Below are 17532 nucleotides of genomic sequence, written 5' to 3'. Positions count from 1 at the left end.
GTATCGTATCTCATTCTTAAATGTGCCTTGGATTTTCCTTTATCATTTTGAATCTCAATGATTGAATTCTAATATTTTGTCCTTGTAATCTTGTACCTGGGTTAATGCACCAGCCTCTGCTGGTAGAGGGAGCCACAAGTGCAGAGATCTGAGACAGGACCTGGCAAAGAGCCTAGCAAGGCTGGGAGAGGGAGCAAAGAGAGTGATGGGGACATGCTTAGGTAGTGATAAGAGATGAGTCAGAAGCGATGGAGAGGCCAGAGCCTCAGGGTCTTATCAGTACAGGGGGAGGACTTTGACTTTCCTCTGAGAGAGAAAGAAAATCACAAGCCAAGGATCCTTGAGTCAACGAGTGTCACGATCTGGCTTGTGTCTTTAAAGGACTACTTTGGCTTCTGTGTTGAAATTAAGAGAATAAGAAGCAGAGAGACCAGAGAAGATGAGACTGCTTCCATCATCCAGGGAGAGCCTATGGCACCAGCCTCCAGAATGTGTTGATGGAAGTGATGGGATGTGTTCGGACTCTGGATATAGTCTGAAAGCAAGTCTGGCAGAATTTTCCGGCAGCTTAGATATGAAGTGTAAGAGGAAAAGAGAAGACAAGATGACTCCAGGGATTTAGACCTGAGCAACGTGAGGAATTGAGCTGCCAATTTATATATATCAATAATATATGTGATTAATATATATGATGTATACAATATATTTACGATTTTTCTCACTTAAAGTACAATTGAAACAATCAAAAATTAACTGTGAGGTAGGCTAACTGGTTGACCCAAGGTTGTTTTACTAAGAAGGGACAAGCTTGGCCTTGAGCACTGCTCAGTGTAACCACTGAACCTGTTCTCTTCAAGCTGTGGCACATCAGCTCCTACACACACCTTTGGTTTTTGGTCAGCAAAAGTCCCATATGATGTTTTGACTTTCAAGAATTGACTTCTAATGCACAGATTTTATATGCTTGAGGACATAATAGACCTAATCAGGTATGCAGAATCCAGGTTACCAGCTCTAGTCCGGAACTGCAGAACTCCAAGTTTCCCATCTTGCAAACGTGACTACATGTAATGCTTTACCAAATAGTAAAGAAACGCATTTTAACAACTGGTTTGACATCTGCAAAGAATGATTCCCTTTAAAATACAACAGGGTTAAAACTTATTTGGAGACTTAAGGAACATAAAATCGTAGCTTCAAAGTCGATTATATCATGATGGTATTATTTGCATTTGTTTTCTTTTGGCCACCTGGAAAATGTATATTTTCATCATAGACTGAGGTCTAATACTTATTCAGTAAGGAGTATTTTTCTTTGGCTGAAAAATCCAAATTTGGCCCTAGATATGAGTTCTAAAATATTTTATTTATATCATATTTTCGAACTTTCTTTGTCTCAAAAGAAATACTAGTTGAAACACCTCTCAAGTAAAACAGATGATACTTGCTGAAAGCATTACTGGTTTTTATTTAAGTTGCTGATTTTTTTAATAAAGGGTCTGACCTTGAGGACCGCTGCCAGTTGGCAGAAAGCACAGAGGAGATGAGAAGAGAGCCTGGGGCCAAAATAAACACCTGAGTCTGACAGTTGTGTCCCATGGACTCTTTCATGTGTCTGTAAGACATTCAGGGTCTTGAATTTGAACATTTTTTCATAAAGACTCACCCTCAGCAAACTCTCTGCTCTTCCAGTTTCATTGGCAGTCTAAAAAACCTGGCAGCAGCCTTGGGTTCTGCTTGTTAAGACTTGTGAAATACTATGGACTTGGGCTGCAACCTCCAGCTGAATTTAGATGTAGGAAATTAGCAATTACAAAGTGTTCTTTGTGCCCAAAATCACATGCCGCTGCGATTACCTTACTCTGTGATGAAACAGGTCATTTTAATCCTTTGGAGTAGGTGGAACATTATGTACTTGACCAACCAAAAGGAAAAAACTTCTTAACTCAAGGGAGATATTTTCAGCAACCACATGTAGGCTTATGCACATAATGGGAAAAGTAATCCTTTCCCCCCCCCCCCCAGGTAAAACCTTTTAAAGTTAATTTTGAAATGCAATTGGCAAAACCCTCTTCACTTTAATAAAAAACTTTGTAAATTTGCCAAAGTTTAATACCAACAGACCACAGTAAACTAGGTTTCCAACAGCCAACTGAAAAGATGTGATGTCTAATTAGGAAACTGTGTTTTACCTGACCTTTAAGTTATTGCCTCAATTATCTTTTTTTCATTGGTGAGCTATGCATGGCTGGGGTGACACAAGGTTCATTTTTTTGTGATGTTGATTAGCATGGGTGATTTGTATGATTAGTGAATCCAAGAATTCTATAACTGAATGAGATCACAAACATTAGCTAGTTCAACTTTCATATTTTACAGATGAAGAAACTAAGTCACAGAGGATGAACTCATTTGCCCTCAGTCATTGGTGCCGTTGGTGACAATTAGGTCTGGAATTCAGTTTTCCCATCTCACTGTCTTGAGGAGAAGGAAAAGGCCCAGTGTTCTATGTCATTTGGATGTTGGTGTCTCCCTTTCTGCTGGTAAGGATTATCTAAACCTTTAGAGGTAAAGCACTAGGGGAAGGGTAGTGTCAAAGGCAGTAGACTTTATACCGTAAAAGTACTATTTTGATTTTTTTTCTTGTTTTAATATTTTTTTCTCTTCCATTTGTTTTATGATGAAAATTCCCCATGGTGATACCTCTACCTGCTCAGCTACTCAAGCCAAAAACCGAAAGCCATCACCCCATCCACTAGATCACCAACTCTGAACCACTCTGCTGCCTAAACAGCTCTCAGGTCCTGCTTCCCTTTCCATTCTCACCAACGCTGCCTTCATGCAGCCCTTGTTATCTCCCACTGAAATATTGCAGTAGTCTTTTTATTGGTCTCCCTTGCTTCCAATGTCTTAGTTCTTAGTAGCAAAAAGTGCCAGTTGTCCTCCACTTTCATTTTTTCTCCTCCCAGTTTACCTTGCCTTTGGGTGTGACCATGTGACTAAGTGCTGGCCAATGGGAGGTAGGTTGAAAAGTCATGTGGCACTTTCTGAAGATCTTCTCGGAAAGACCATTGGCAGGCACGCTTTGCCCTCTTTTGCTCTGTCCCTGCTTAAGCTTGCTGCATGGACTGTGGATACTGCCCTCCTAGACATTAGATTGGGACTGACATGGCAAGCAACAATATAGGAAGGGACTGAGTCTCCCATATGACGGTGAACTGGATCTCTGGACTAGCTTTTTTAAGCAGTGAGTTACTGTCAGTCAAGCCAATCCTAACACTGACTGTACAGCTAGTGATCTAAATTCCACAACATCTTGAAGGTTATATTCCTAAAACACAAATTCCTTGACAAACCACATAGCATGCCCTTTGTGACCTGACTTAAGACTTCCCTGTGGCTTCCTCTCTCTTCAGGCTTCCCCTTGTGATTAAAGCTCCAGCAGCATTGAACCACATGTAGTTCCCTTAACCCACTGTAAGCTCTGGCTTTTGCCCATCCTGTTTCTCTTGGCTGGAAAGTTTCTATTCAATCTTTTAAAACCATCTTGGATGGCTCCTTCTTCTGTGATGTCATTTCTTAACACACAGAACTCTAATAGAGTGAATTTCTCTCGCCTCTATGTGATTTTCACCTGTTCTTGCTTCTATTATTGCCCTTGTACCCTATGTTGTCTATACATATGTCTTCTTCCTGTACTATTTTCTGTGTCAGTTCGTTCTATTATTACTATAAAGAAATACTGGAGGCTGGGTAATTTGTAAGGAAAAGACGTCTAATTGACTCACTGTTCTGCAAGCTGTGCAAGAAGCATGGTGCCAATATCTGCTCAGCTTCCAGGGAGGCCTCAGGGAGCTTTTGCTCACAGCAGAAAGGGAAGCAGGAGCAGGCATATCATATGGCGAGAGCAGGAGCAAGAGAGAGGTGGGAGGGTGCCACACATTTTTAAACAACCAGATCTCATGATAACTCACTCACTCTTGTGAGGACAGCACCAACGGGATGGTGCTAAACCACTCGTGAGAAATCTGCCCCCCATGATCCAGTCACCTCCCAACGGGCCCCACCTTCAACACTGGGGATTACATCCCAACAAGAGATTTGGAGAGGGCATCCAACTATATCGACTATGAATCCATTGAAGAAGAAATCACTATTTTTTTTTCTTCTTTCTTCCTTTTTAATGGTTAAGGGAGGGCATATTGCCTAGGCCCTCAATAATTGTTTGTTGAACTGAAGTAATATGAATTAAATTCAGAGGGTATTTTAGGAAAGATCAGAAACAAGAAAGCTAGGTGAATATCAGTAAATTTTTTTAAAAAATTAACTCACTTATACATAATTGGCAATGTCCTTGGGCTCTAATTATTAATATTTACCAAGCACCGTGGTCTTGGGCAGCAAATTTGTTTACTTATAACTTATCTAGTTGTTTCATACTAAGAACCGGAAGTTCTTCTAAGGTACATAGTTAGGCTACTGGTATTAAGGAAAAAAGAAAATAAAAGAACTGGCCATGGCTCAGAGATAGTAAATGTGAAGTGTGGGTATATAAAAGTTAATTACTGATTATACTAAATGGAAAATGTTCAGGAATAAGGTAGCAATAAAACAAAAATAGATCTGCTACCATAGCAACTCACTAGAAATTTAATCAAATCTCCCAACTCATCTGGAATTAACATGGAGAGATTTGTAAATTGGAGTAAAATGGAAGACATAAGTGGAATTAGATGAGTATTAGTTTGTTTTAAGTTTATTTAAATTTCAACTCAGATAATCCCATGTAAATCTGAGTTATAGGCCAAGCTGAGCTGTAGGGCTAAAATAAGACGGACCACAAATTCTGGACACTTTGAGTTATGAAATCATGCTAAGTTTCACAAGTATAATATTGATGTAAAGAAGTAAAAACCAAAATTATAAAAATAATATATAGTTCAAAATGGACCGCATTAAACTATATTGTTCAGGGATGTATACATAGTAAAACTATCAAAAAAGCGATTGTCAAAAAAAAAATCAAGGTAATGATTCCTTCTAGAGCAAAAGATGGGACTGAATTAGCAAAACATGTGGGGTTTCCAAGGTCCTGGAAATATTTATTTCTTGTCTTAGGTTGTCCTTACACAGATATTTCCTTTAAATTGTTTATTAAACTGTACATAGATGTTTTATGTATTTTTGTACATTATTTCACAATTAAAAAGGGAGGAATGCCTATATATCAATAAGTAAAAGTCAAATACTCAGAAGAAAATAGGAAAAAAATCAGAACTCAATGTGCATTAAATGTAGGAAACATGCTCAACATTATTAGTAGCCAGGGAAATTCAAATTAAAATCACAATGGGGTACTATTTAATACTCATAAAATATGTTTTAAAAGTCACAATAAGATGACATCAAGTCTTAGTAAGGCTGTAGAGGAACAGAAACTCTTACGTTGCTAGAACCCAAATTAGAAAACAACTAGGGATTATCTAACAGAGCTGGAGACATAGATACCCATAACCCAGCCATTACTGTCCAAGGTACATGTACAATGATGTTCATAGCAACATCATTTATTATAGCAAAGTTCTGGAAACAACCCAAATGTTCATCAATAGGAGAAAGAATGTCTATGTATATAACAATCAGAAATAACTTAATTAGAGTTGCACACACCTACATGAATGAATCTCATACACATGTTAAAGAAAAGTCATTGGGAAAAAATATTATGTTTTACATAAAATTAAAAACTTACAAAATTATATGTACACATATATATGCACGTTAGGGATACACACAACAGGGTAAAACTGCAAAGGAAAGCAAGGAATTGATAAATAGAAAATTCAGGATAATGGCTGAGATTGCCTTTTATAGGGGCTGGGATTGGGGATGGAGGGAGACACAGGTAACTTCAAGACGTAGTTAATTCTGTATTTGTTTTGTTTCTTAAGCTGTGTGGTAGGTATGAGTTTGCTCATTTTACTTGTTTTAAAATTACACATACTTTACATATACTTTTCTCAATATGTTATCTATTTCATCTTATATTTTTTACATTAAAAATTAGGAATTTGATTATTGTTTTGATGCTCCAGACCAGCCAAATTTCCAGGAAGGGATGATAAGATTTAAAATCTTCATTGTACAAATATTCTCCACAGAATAACTATAAAAATGCTTTCTTGTCTACAAAGTAGGCTGAAGAGAGTGTAGATGGTACAACTTAATTATTCATTGTGTAGATCTCTTAGAACCAGTTACTCTGTGAGTATCTGCATTTGCAGAAAAAGAATTATCCACCAAGACTGAGCTTGAAGTAGCCACCACCTGTCTCACCCCGTTTACTAGGTACAGGGAGCTGGCACATTTGTGGGAATTACAATCCTAGAGAAGGGGCAGAGCAAGACAGTGGAAGAGAAGTCTCCACCAATCATGCCCCCTACAAAGACACCAGTTTAACAACTATCTACATGCTATACACAAAAGAAGCACCTCTATAAGAACCAAAAATCAGGTGACTATACACAGTGCTTGCTTCTAAGTTGATATTGCTGAAAGAGGCACTGAAAAGCTAGGAAAAACAGTCTTTCATCACCGACACCAACCATCCCCCACTTCCTGGCAGCAGCAGTGTGGTGAGGAGAGTGTTTCAGCGTGCGTGAGAGAAGCAGATCACAGCATTTGTGAGGCATTGAACTCAGTGTTGCCTTATTACAACAGAAAAAAAAGGACCAACTCTATTGGTGCCCACCCATGGAGAGAGCATTTAAAGCAGCCCTAGCCAGAGAGGAATTTCCCATCTCAGCAGTCCGAACTTGAGTTCCCAAAAACCTTGCCACTGCAGGCTAAAGTACTCTGAGGCCCTTAATACACTTGAAAGACAGTCTAGGCCACAGAGACTGCACTCCTAGGTGAGTCCTAGTGCTAGACTGGGCCCAGAGCCAGTGGACTAGGGGGTCATGTGACCTACTGAGACACCAGCTAGGTGTCTAAGGAAGCGTTGGCATCACCCCTTCCTTAGCCCCAGGCTGCATAGCTTGTGGCTTAAAAAGAGACCCCTTGCCTCAGCTTGAGGAGAGGAGAGGGAAGAGTATGGAAGACTTTGGCATCTTGAATGTCAGTCACAGCAGGATAGAGCTGTGATAGGCAACTCAGCCCACAGCAGGATAGAGCACCAGTCAGAGTTGTGAGGCCCCCTTTCCGGGACTTAGCTCTAGGAAAGGGAGGACCCTGGACCGGAAGAGAATCTGCTGTATTGAAGGGAAGAACCTAACCCTGGAAAAATTCATCATTTGCTAACTGAAGAGCCCTTGGGCCCTGAATAATCAGCAGCAATACCCAGGTACTATGTTGAGGTCCTTGAGTAAGACTCTAACACTGGCTGGCTACAGTAAGACTTAGCACATGCTGTAATGGCTACAGAGTGAGACTCCTTCTACTTGAGAAAAGTGAAGGGAAGAGCAAAGGAGACTTTGTCTTGTACTCCAGGTAAGAGCTCAGTCACAACAGGGTAGAGCACCAAGCAGGCTCTTGGGGTCCCAGATTTCAGGACGTGGCTCTTGGATGGCATTTCTGGACCTGCCCTAGGCCAGAGGGGGTTACCAGGCAAAGATTCTTGTTTTCTTCCCTTCCTTTTTCCCAAATGAATGGAGTGTCTCACTCTGTCCTGAGCCACGTGGAACTGGGGGCGGTATGACATAAGCACCCCTGTGTCTAGCACCACTAGCACTGCACTGGAAGGCAGCATTCACCACAAGGTGGCTGAAGAGCCCTTGGGCTTTAACAGCAGTACTCCATGTGGGCCTGTGGTGGTGGTGGCCACAGGGTGAGGCTCCTCTGCTTTTGGAAAGGGGGTGGAAGAGGCGGAAGGACTGTGTCTTGTGGTTTGAGTGCCAGCTCAGCTGCAGAACGATACAACAAAACACTGGATAGACTTCTAAGATTTTTGATTCTAGTCCCTGGCTCCTGGATGGCACCTCTGGACATACCCAGGGCCTGGGGAAACTTGTCACCATGAAGGGAAGGACACAGGCCTGGCTGGACTTACCACCTGCTTTTATAAAGCTCTGGGGCCTTTAGCAAATATAGGGCATAGCCAGGGAGTGGTTACAGCAAGCCTTAGGCAAGACCCAGCTGTGTACTGGCTTCAGGTGTGACCCAGCACACTCCTAGTGATAGTGGCCACAGGGGTGCTTCTGTCATATCACCCCCAGCTCCTAATGGCTCAGAACAGAGAGAGAGAGAGAGAGAGAGAGAGAGAGAGAAACTCTATTTATTTGGGAGAAAGTGAGGGAAGAGAACAATAATCTGCTTGGTAATCCAGATAATTCTTCCAGATCTTGTCCAAGGCCATTAAAGTAGTACCTCTATGAGTCTGCAAGAACCTCAGAACTATTGAGCTTGTGGTGTCTCCTAAAGCAGATACAGCTTAGGTTATAACACCTAAGTTCTCTTAAATATCTAGAAAGCCTTCCCAAGAAGGACAGGTACAAACAAGCCTAGAGTGAGAAGATTACAAAGAACACCTAAGTCTTCAGTGCCCAGACACTGAAGAATATCTGCAAGGATCAACATCATCCAGAAAAACATGATATCAGAAGGAGAGGATCATGGTGGACAGGAGACAGAACTAGACTGCAGCTCCCACTTGAATGGACAGAGCAGCATGTGGAGGCTCGCATCGTGAACTATTGCTCCAGAATGACTGCAGACATACATTAGGAAAGCCGAGAGAGCCCACAGACCCTCTGAAGGAAGCAGATTGCTCCTGCAGGACTCGGGACACACCCCAAATACTGTGAGTGCCCAAACTGTGGAAGTGGCAAAGGGAGATCATTTACCCTGGAACACACACTCCCACTAGGAAACCTGAAGGTATAGATTATGGCAGAAAATTCTGACCTTACCTTAAGTTGAATCAATTTAGAGAGCCAAGCAAAATACAAGGGTAGAGGAAGCAGTGGGAAAAGCCCTGTGGACTCACTGGGTACCCTGGCAACCATTTCTGCCCTGCCTCACAGGGGTCCTTGTGGAAGGCAGTCAGAGGCACTGGAAAAAGGCCACAGGGAGAAGGAGACCTCTAGCTGAACTTTGTAACAGTTTGAACTGATTGAGAAGTCTCCTGGCCAGAACTCAGGGAAGGATATGAATCCAGTGTGCAGACTCCACAGGCCTGGGAAGAACAAACATCCTACTTGGTTTTGCAGCTGCAAAGTGGGTAGCCTGGGGCAAGTTCTCAGCCCTGCTCGCCCACTGCCTGAAAACAGACTTGGTGCCATTGTAGGGGTGGGGCCACAGTGGGAGTGAGACCAGCCCTTTGGGTTGCATGGGAGCTTAGTGAGGCCTGTTACTGCCAGCTTTCTCCCACTTCCATGACAACCTGCATGACACAGTAAAGGCAGTTATAATCCTCCTAGGAACATAACTCCATTAACCTGAGAATCTCACCCCCACCCCCCACAGCAGCTGCAGCAAGACCCACCCAAGGAGAGTCAGAGCTCAGACACGCCTCACCCTGCCCCCACCTAATGGTCCTTCCCTACCCACCCTGGTAACTGAAGACAAAGGGCATATACTCCTGGGGGTTCTAGGGCCCCACCTACCGCCATACTACTATAGCTAATGCTCTACTGAAAGCTCCAATCCTGGCATGAGGCCAACCAGCAGAAAAATAGTACATTAAGCAACCAAAGCCATGGACCCTCACAGAGTACATTTTCCTCTCCTGCCACCTCCACCAGAACAGGTGCTGGCATCCATGGCTGAGAGATCCACAGATGGTTTACATCACAGGACTTTGTGCAGACAACTCCCAGTACCAGCCTGGAGCCTTGTAGATTTGCTAGGTGGCTAGATCCAGAAGAGAGATAACAATCACTACAGATCAGCTCTCAGGAAGCCACATCCCTAAGAAAAGGGGGAGAGTACTACATCAAGGGACCATCCCATGGGACAAAAGAATCTGAACAGTCTTGAGCCCTAGACCTTCGCAAAGACACAGCCTACCCAAATGAGAAGGAACCAGAAAACCAACTCTGGTAATATGACAAAATGAGATTGTTTAACACCACCTAAAAATTACTCTAGCTCACCAGCAATGGATCCAAACCAAGAAGAAATCCCTATTTACCTAGAAAAGAATTCGGGTTAGTTATTAAGTTAATCAGGGAGGCACCAGAGAAAGGCAAAGTCCAATCTAAGGAAAAAAAAGAAAGATACAAGAAGTGAAGGGAGAAATATTTGATGAAATAAATAGCATAAACAAAAAACAATCAAAACGTCAGGAAACAATGGACAACACTTATAGAAATGCAAAATGCTCTGGAAAGTCTCTAAAATAGAATTGAACAGCCAAAGAGAGAACTTCAGAGCTCAAAGACAAAGTCTTTAAATTAACCCAATCTAACAAAGACAAAGAAAAAAGAATAAGAAAATATGAACAAACCCTCCAAGAAGTCTGGGATTATGTTAAACGACCAAACCTAACAATAATTTGCGTTCCTGAGGAAGAAGAGAAATCTAAAAGTTTGGAAAACATACTTGGGGAATAATCAAGGAAAACGTCCTCAGCCTTGCTAGGACCTAAACATCCAAATACAAGAAGCTCAAAGAACACCTGGGAAATTCACTGCAAAAAGATAATTGCCTACGCACATTGTCATCAAGTTATCTAAAGTTAAGATAAAGGGAAGAATCTTAAGAACTGTGAGGCAAAAGCACCAGGTATCCTATAAAGGACATCCTATCCAATTAACATTAGATTTCTCAGCAGAAACCCTATGAGCTAGAAGGGATTGGGGCCCTATCTTCAGCCTCCTCAAACAAAACAATTATCAGCCAAGAATTTTGTATCCAGTGAAACTAAGGATCATATATGAAGGAAACATAGTCTTTTTCAGACAACCAAATGTTGACAGAATTTGCCACTACCACACCAACACTACAAGAACTGATTTAAAAAAGCTCTAAATCTTGAAACAAATCTTGGAAACACGTCCAAACAGAACATCTTTAAAGCATAAATGTCGCAGGACCTATAAAACAAAAATACAATAATAAAAAAAAGACAAGGCATACAGACAACAAATAGCATGGTGAATAGAATGGCACCTCACATCTCAATACTAACATTGAATGTAAATGGCCTAAATGCTCCACTTAAAAGACTCATAATTGCAGAATGGATAAAAATTCACCAAACAACTATCTGCTGCCTTCAAGAGACTCACCTAACACATAAGGAGGTACATAAACTTAAGGTAAAATGGTAGAAAAAGGCATTCCATGCAAATGGGCACCAAAAGCTAGCAGGTGTACTATTCTTATATCAGACAAAACAAACTTTAAGCAGCAGCAGTTAAAAAAGACAAACAGGGACATTGTATAATGATAAAAGGCCTTGTCCAACAGGAAAATATCACAATCCTAAATAAATATATGCATCTAAAACTGGAGCTCCCAAATTTATAAAACAATTACTAAGAGACCTAGGAAATGAGATAGACGGTGACACAATAATAGTGGGGGAATTCACTACTCCACTGACAGTACTAGACAGCTCATCAAAACAGAAAGTCAACAAAAAACCATGGATTTAAACTACACCCTGAAAAAAATGAACTTAACAGATGTATAGAGAATATTTGACCCAACAACCACAGAAAATACATTCTATCCAAAAGCACATGAAACTTTCTCCAAGATAGACTATATGATAAGCCACAAAATGAGCCTCAATAAATTTTAAAAAATTAAAATTGTGTCAAGCACTCTCTCAGACCACAGTGGAATACAACTGGAAATCAGCTCCAAATGGAACCTTCAAAACCATGCAAATACATGGAAATTAAATAATCTGTTCCTTAATGATCATTGGGTCAAAAATGAAATAAAGATGGAAATTAAAAAATTATTTGAACTGAATGACAATTGTGACACAACCTATCAAAATCTCTGGGACACAGCAAAGGCAGTGCTAAGAGGAAAGTTCATAGCCCTAAATGCTTACATCAAAAGGATTGAAAGAGCACAGATAATCCAAGGTCACATCTCAAGGAACTACAGAAACAAGAACAAGCCAAACCCAAACCCAGCAGAAGAAAGGAAATAACCCAGATCAGAGCAGAACTAAATGAAACTGAAACAACAACAGCAACAAAAACATACAAAAGACAAATGAAACAGAAAGCTGGTTCTTTGAAAAGAAAAATAAAAATTGATAGAACATTAGCAAGATTAACCAAGAAAAGAAGAGAGAAAATCCAAATAAGCTCAATTAGAAAGGAAATGGGAGATATTACAACTGACACCACAGAAATACAAAAGATCATTCAAGGTTACTATGAATATCTTTACATGCATAAACCTAGAAAACCTAGAGGAGATGGATAATTTTCTGGACAGATAAAACCCTCCTAGCTTCAATCTGGAAGAATTAGATACCCTGAACAGACAAGTAACAAGCGTGAGATTGAAATGGTGATTTAAAAATTACCCACAAAAAAAGGTCCTGGACCAGCATAATTCTACCAGACATTCAAATAAGAATTGGTACCAATCCTATTGACACTTCCACAAGATGGAAAAAGAGGGAATCCTCCCTAAATCATTCTATGAAGCAGTATCACCCTAATAACAGAACCAGGAAAGGACATAACCAAAAAATAAAACTACAGACCAATATCCCTGACAAATATAGATGCAAAATCCTTAACAAAATACTAGCTAACCGAATCCAACAACATATCAAAAAGATAATCCACCATGATCAAGTGGGGTTTCATAGCAGGGATACAGGGATGGTTTAACATTTGCAAGTCAGTAAATACGATACACCACATAAACATAATTAAAAACAAAAAAATACATGATCATCTCAATAGACCCAGTAAAAGCATTCAACAAAATCCAGCATTCCTTTATGCCACATTTACAGTAGAATAGTATATCCAGCAAAAATATTCCTCAAACATGAAGGAGAAATAAAGGCTGTTCCAGACAATCAAAAGCTGAGGGATTTCAACACCAGATCTGTCCTGCAAGAAATGCTAAAGGGAGTACTTCAATAGAAAGAAAGGATTTTGATGATCAAAAAGAAATCATCTGAAGATACAAAACTCATTGGTAATAGCAAATATACAGAAAAACACAGAACATTCTAACACTGTAACAGTGGTGTTTAAGCTACTCTTACACAGAAGGACTAAAGGACGGAGCAATTCAAAATAATAACTACAACTTTTCAAAACATAGTACAATAAATGTAAATAGAAAACAAAATGTGAAAAAATTGGGGACATAGTTAAGGCACAGAGTCTTTATTAGTTTTCTTTTTACTTGTTAGGTTGTTTATACAACAGCGTTAAGTTGTTATCAGCTTAAAATAATAGGTTATAAGATAGTATGTGCAAGCTTCATGATAATCTCAAAACACAGATAATGGATACACAAAAAATAAAAAGCAAGAAACTAAATCATATCACCAGAGAAAATAATCTTCATTAAAAGGAAGACAGAAAGGAAAGAAAGCACGAAAAGACCACAAAAAAACCCAAAAAACACATAAAATGGCAGAAGTCAGTTCTTAGTTATAAATAATAATATTGAATGTAAATGGACTAAACTCTCCAATCAAAAGACACAGAGTGGCTGAAACACACTTCACGTATAAAAACACACATAGACTAAAAATGAAGGGATGGAAAAAGACATTCCATGCCAATGGAAACCAAGAGAAGAGCAGGCAGAGCTATATTTATATCAGACAAAATAGATTTCATGACAAAATCTATAAGAGGAGACAAAGAAGGTCACTATATAAAGTGATCAATTCAGCAAGAGTTTATAACAATTTAAAATATATATTCTCTCAAAACTGAAGCACCCACATATACAAAGCAAATATTATTACAGATAAAGAGAGAGAGAGACTCCAATACGATAATAGCTGGAGACTTCACCCCACTTTCAACATTGGACAGAACTTCCAGACATAAAATTGACAAATAAATATCAGACTTGATATACACTGTAGACCAAAAGGATCTAATAAATATTTACAGAACTTTTCACCCAATGGCTGCAGAATACACATTCTTTTCTTCAGCACATAGATCATTCTCATGGATAGATCATATGTTAAGTCACAAGACAAATCTTAAAACTTTCAAAAAAAATTGAAACAATGTCTAGCATCTTCTATGATCACAATGGAATAAAACTATAAATTAATGATAAGAGAAATTTTGGAAATTATACAAATACATGTGATATGGTTTGGCTGTGTGTCCCCACCCAAGTCTCACCTTGAATTGTAATAATCCCCACGTGTCGTGGGAGGAACTGGGTGGGAAGTAATTGAATCATGGAGGTGGGTTTTTCTCATACTGTTCTTGTGATAGTGAATAAATCTCAGGAGATCTGATGGTTTTATAAAGGGAGTTCCCCTACACATGCTCTCTTGCCTGCCACCATGTAAGACAACCTTTGCCATTCCTTTGTCTTCTGCTATGATTGTGAGGCCTCCCCAACCATGTGGAAATGTGAGGCCATTAAACATGTTTCCTTTATAAAGTATCCAGTGTCGGGTATGTCTTTATTAGCAGCATGAGAACAGACTAATACAACATAGAAATTAAGCAATATGCTCCTGAATGACCAGTGGGTCAACGAAGAAATTAAAAAGAAAATTGAAAAATTTCTTGAAACAAATAATAGAAACACATATACAAAAACCTATGGAATATAGCACTAAGAGGGATTTTTTTTTAGCTGTAAGTGCCTACATCAAAAAAAGAAGAAAATTTTCAAATAACCAGTCCAATGATGCATCTTAAAGAACTAGAAAAGTAAGAGCAAACCAAACCCAAAATTAGTACAAGAAAAGAAATAATAAAGATCAGAGCAGAAACAAATGAAATTGAAAAGAAAACAATACAAAAAATTAATAAATCAAAAAGTTGTTTTTTTGAAAAGTTAAACAAAATTGACAGGCCTTTAGCCAGACTAAGAAAAAAAGAGAAGATCCAAATAAATTAAGTCAGAGATGAAAAAGGAAACATTAACATTGATACTGCAGAAACAAAAAAAAAACATTAGTAGTTACTATGAGCAACTATATACCAATAAATTGAAATATCTAGAAGAAATGGACAAGTTACTGGACATATGTAACCTTCCAGGATTGAGCCAGAAAGAAATCCAAAACTTGAATAGATCAATAACAAGTAATAAGGTTGAAGCCATTAAAAAAAAAAATGTCTCCCAGTAAAGAAAAGCTCAGAACCCAACAGCTTCATTGATGAATTCTATCAAAAACTTAAAGAAGAACTAATACCAATCCTACTCAAACTATTCTGAAAAATGGAGGAGGGAAAACTTCCAAACTCATTCTACGAGGCCAGTATTATTAATTACTACTGTGTCTTCGCTAGGCAAAGACACATTAAAAAATGAAAACTACAGGCCAATATCTCTGACAAATATTGATGCAAAAGTCCTCAACAAAATGTCAGCAAACCAACTTCAACAACACATTTAAAAGATCTCTCATCATGACCAAGTGGGATTTATCCCTAGGATACAAGGATGGTTCAACATTTTCATATCAATCAATGTGATACATCATATCAATAGAATGAAAGGAAAAAAAAAAAGATCATTTCAATGATGCTCAGGAAACATTTGATAAAATTCAACATCCCCTCATGATAAAAACCCTAAAAAAGCTGAGTATAGAAGGGACATACCTAAACATAATAAAAGCCAAATACGACAGACCCACAGCTGCTATCATTCTGAATGGGGAAAATAAAAAAGCCTTTCCTCTAAGATCTGGAACACAACAAGTATTTTACCACTGTTATTTAACGTAGTACTGGAAGAAGTCCTAACTAGAGCAATCAGATAAGAGAAAGAAATGAAGGGTATCCAAATTTGAAAGGAAGAAGTCAAATTATCCTGGTTTGCAGATGATATAATCTTAAATTTGGAAAAATCTAAAGACGCCACCAAAAAACTATCAGAACTGCTAAATAAATTCAATAAAGTTGTAGGATACAAAATTAACATACAAAAATCAGTAATATTTTCATATGCCAACAGTGAATAATCTGAAAAAGAAATTTTAAAAAATCCTGTTTATAATAGCCAGAAATCAAAATTAAATACCTAGACATTAACTGAAGAAGTGAAAGAGTGCTATAACAAAAACTATGAAACACTGATGAAAGAAAGAGAAGTGGACACCAAAAAGTGGAAACATATTCCATGTTCATGGATTGGGAGAATAAATATAGTTAAAATGTCCATGCTACCCAAAGCCATTTATGGATTCAGTGTAATCCCTATCAAAATACCAATGACATTCTACACAAAAATAGAAAAAACCCTAAAATTTATATGGAACCACAAAAGACCCTGAATAGCCAAAACTATGCAAAGTAAAAAGAACAAAACTGGAGGAATCATGTTACCTGACTTCAAATTATACTACAGAGCTATAGTAACCAAAACAGGATGGTACTGACATAAAAACAGACACATAGATGAATGGAATAGGATAGAGAATTGAAAAACAAATCCACATACCTACAGTGAACTCATTTTTGAAAAAGGTGCCAAGAACATACACTGGGGAAAAGACAGTCTCTTCAATAAATTGTGCTGGGAAAACTGGATATTCCTATGCAGAATAATGAAACTATATCCCTATCTCTCACCATATACAAAAGCACAATCAAAATGAATTAGACTTAAATCTATAATCTTAAAATATGAAACTACTACAAGAAAACATTGAGGAAACTCTCCAGGACATTGGTCTGGGCAAAAATTTCTTGAGTAATATCCCAGAAGCACAGTCAACAAAAGCAGAAGTGGACAAATACGATCACATCAAGTTAAAAAGCTTCTGCACAGCAAAGGAAACAATCAACAAAGTGAAGAGATGGCTTACAGAATGGGAGAGAATATTTGCAAACTGTCCATCTGACAAGAGATGAATAACCAGAATATATAAGGAGCTCAAACAACTCTATAGGAAAAAGTCTAATAATCTGATCAAAAATGGGCAAAAGATTTGAATAGACATTCCTCAAAAGAAGACCTACAAATGGCAAACAGGCATATGAAAAAACGCTCAACATCATTGATCATCAGAGAAATGCAAACCAAAACTACAATGAAATACCTTCTCACCTCAGTTAAAATGGCTTTTATCCAAAAGACAGGCAATAAGAAATGCTGGTGAGAATGTGGAGAAAAGGGAACCCTGGTATACTTTTGGTGGGAATGTAGATTAGTACAGCCACTATGGACAACAGTTTGGCTATTCCTCAAGAAAATAAAAATAGAGCTACCATATGATCCAGCAATCCCACTGCCGAGTATATGCCCAAAAGAAAGGAAATCAGTATATCAAAGAGATAACTGCACTCCCATGTATGTTGGAGCACTGTTCACAATAGCCAAAATTTGGAAGCAACCTAAGTATCCATCAACAGATGAATGGGGCCGGGCACGGTGGCTCACGCC

At 38.7% G+C, this 17532-nt stretch overlaps 1 protein-coding gene and 1 long non-coding RNA gene across 3 annotated transcripts in view; one reads left to right on the top strand and one right to left on the bottom strand.

Moving 5' to 3' along the window:
• The window catches only part of LOC105492138 (lamin tail domain containing 1), a 152022-nt gene that overhangs the window by 98545 nt on the left and 35945 nt on the right, over nt 1-17532 (bottom strand). The gene's annotated exons all lie outside the window — the stretch shown is intronic.
• Nucleotides 1-17532, top strand: part of LOC105492140 (uncharacterized) — a 66051-nt gene that overhangs the window by 29160 nt on the left and 19359 nt on the right. For both annotated transcript variants that reach the window (XR_011609283.1, XR_011609282.1), the window contains exon 4: nt 2380-2543. This is a non-coding gene — a long non-coding RNA (uncharacterized lncRNA). The remainder of the gene's footprint in view (nt 1-2379; nt 2544-17532) is intronic.

This window comes from Macaca nemestrina, chromosome 10 (genome assembly GCF_043159975.1).
Source record: "Macaca nemestrina isolate mMacNem1 chromosome 10, mMacNem.hap1, whole genome shotgun sequence".
In the NCBI taxonomy this organism is placed as follows: domain Eukaryota; kingdom Metazoa; phylum Chordata; class Mammalia; order Primates; family Cercopithecidae; genus Macaca; species Macaca nemestrina.
Note: the sequence above shows the minus strand (reverse complement) of the source record. Positions and strands in the feature narration are given on the sequence as shown.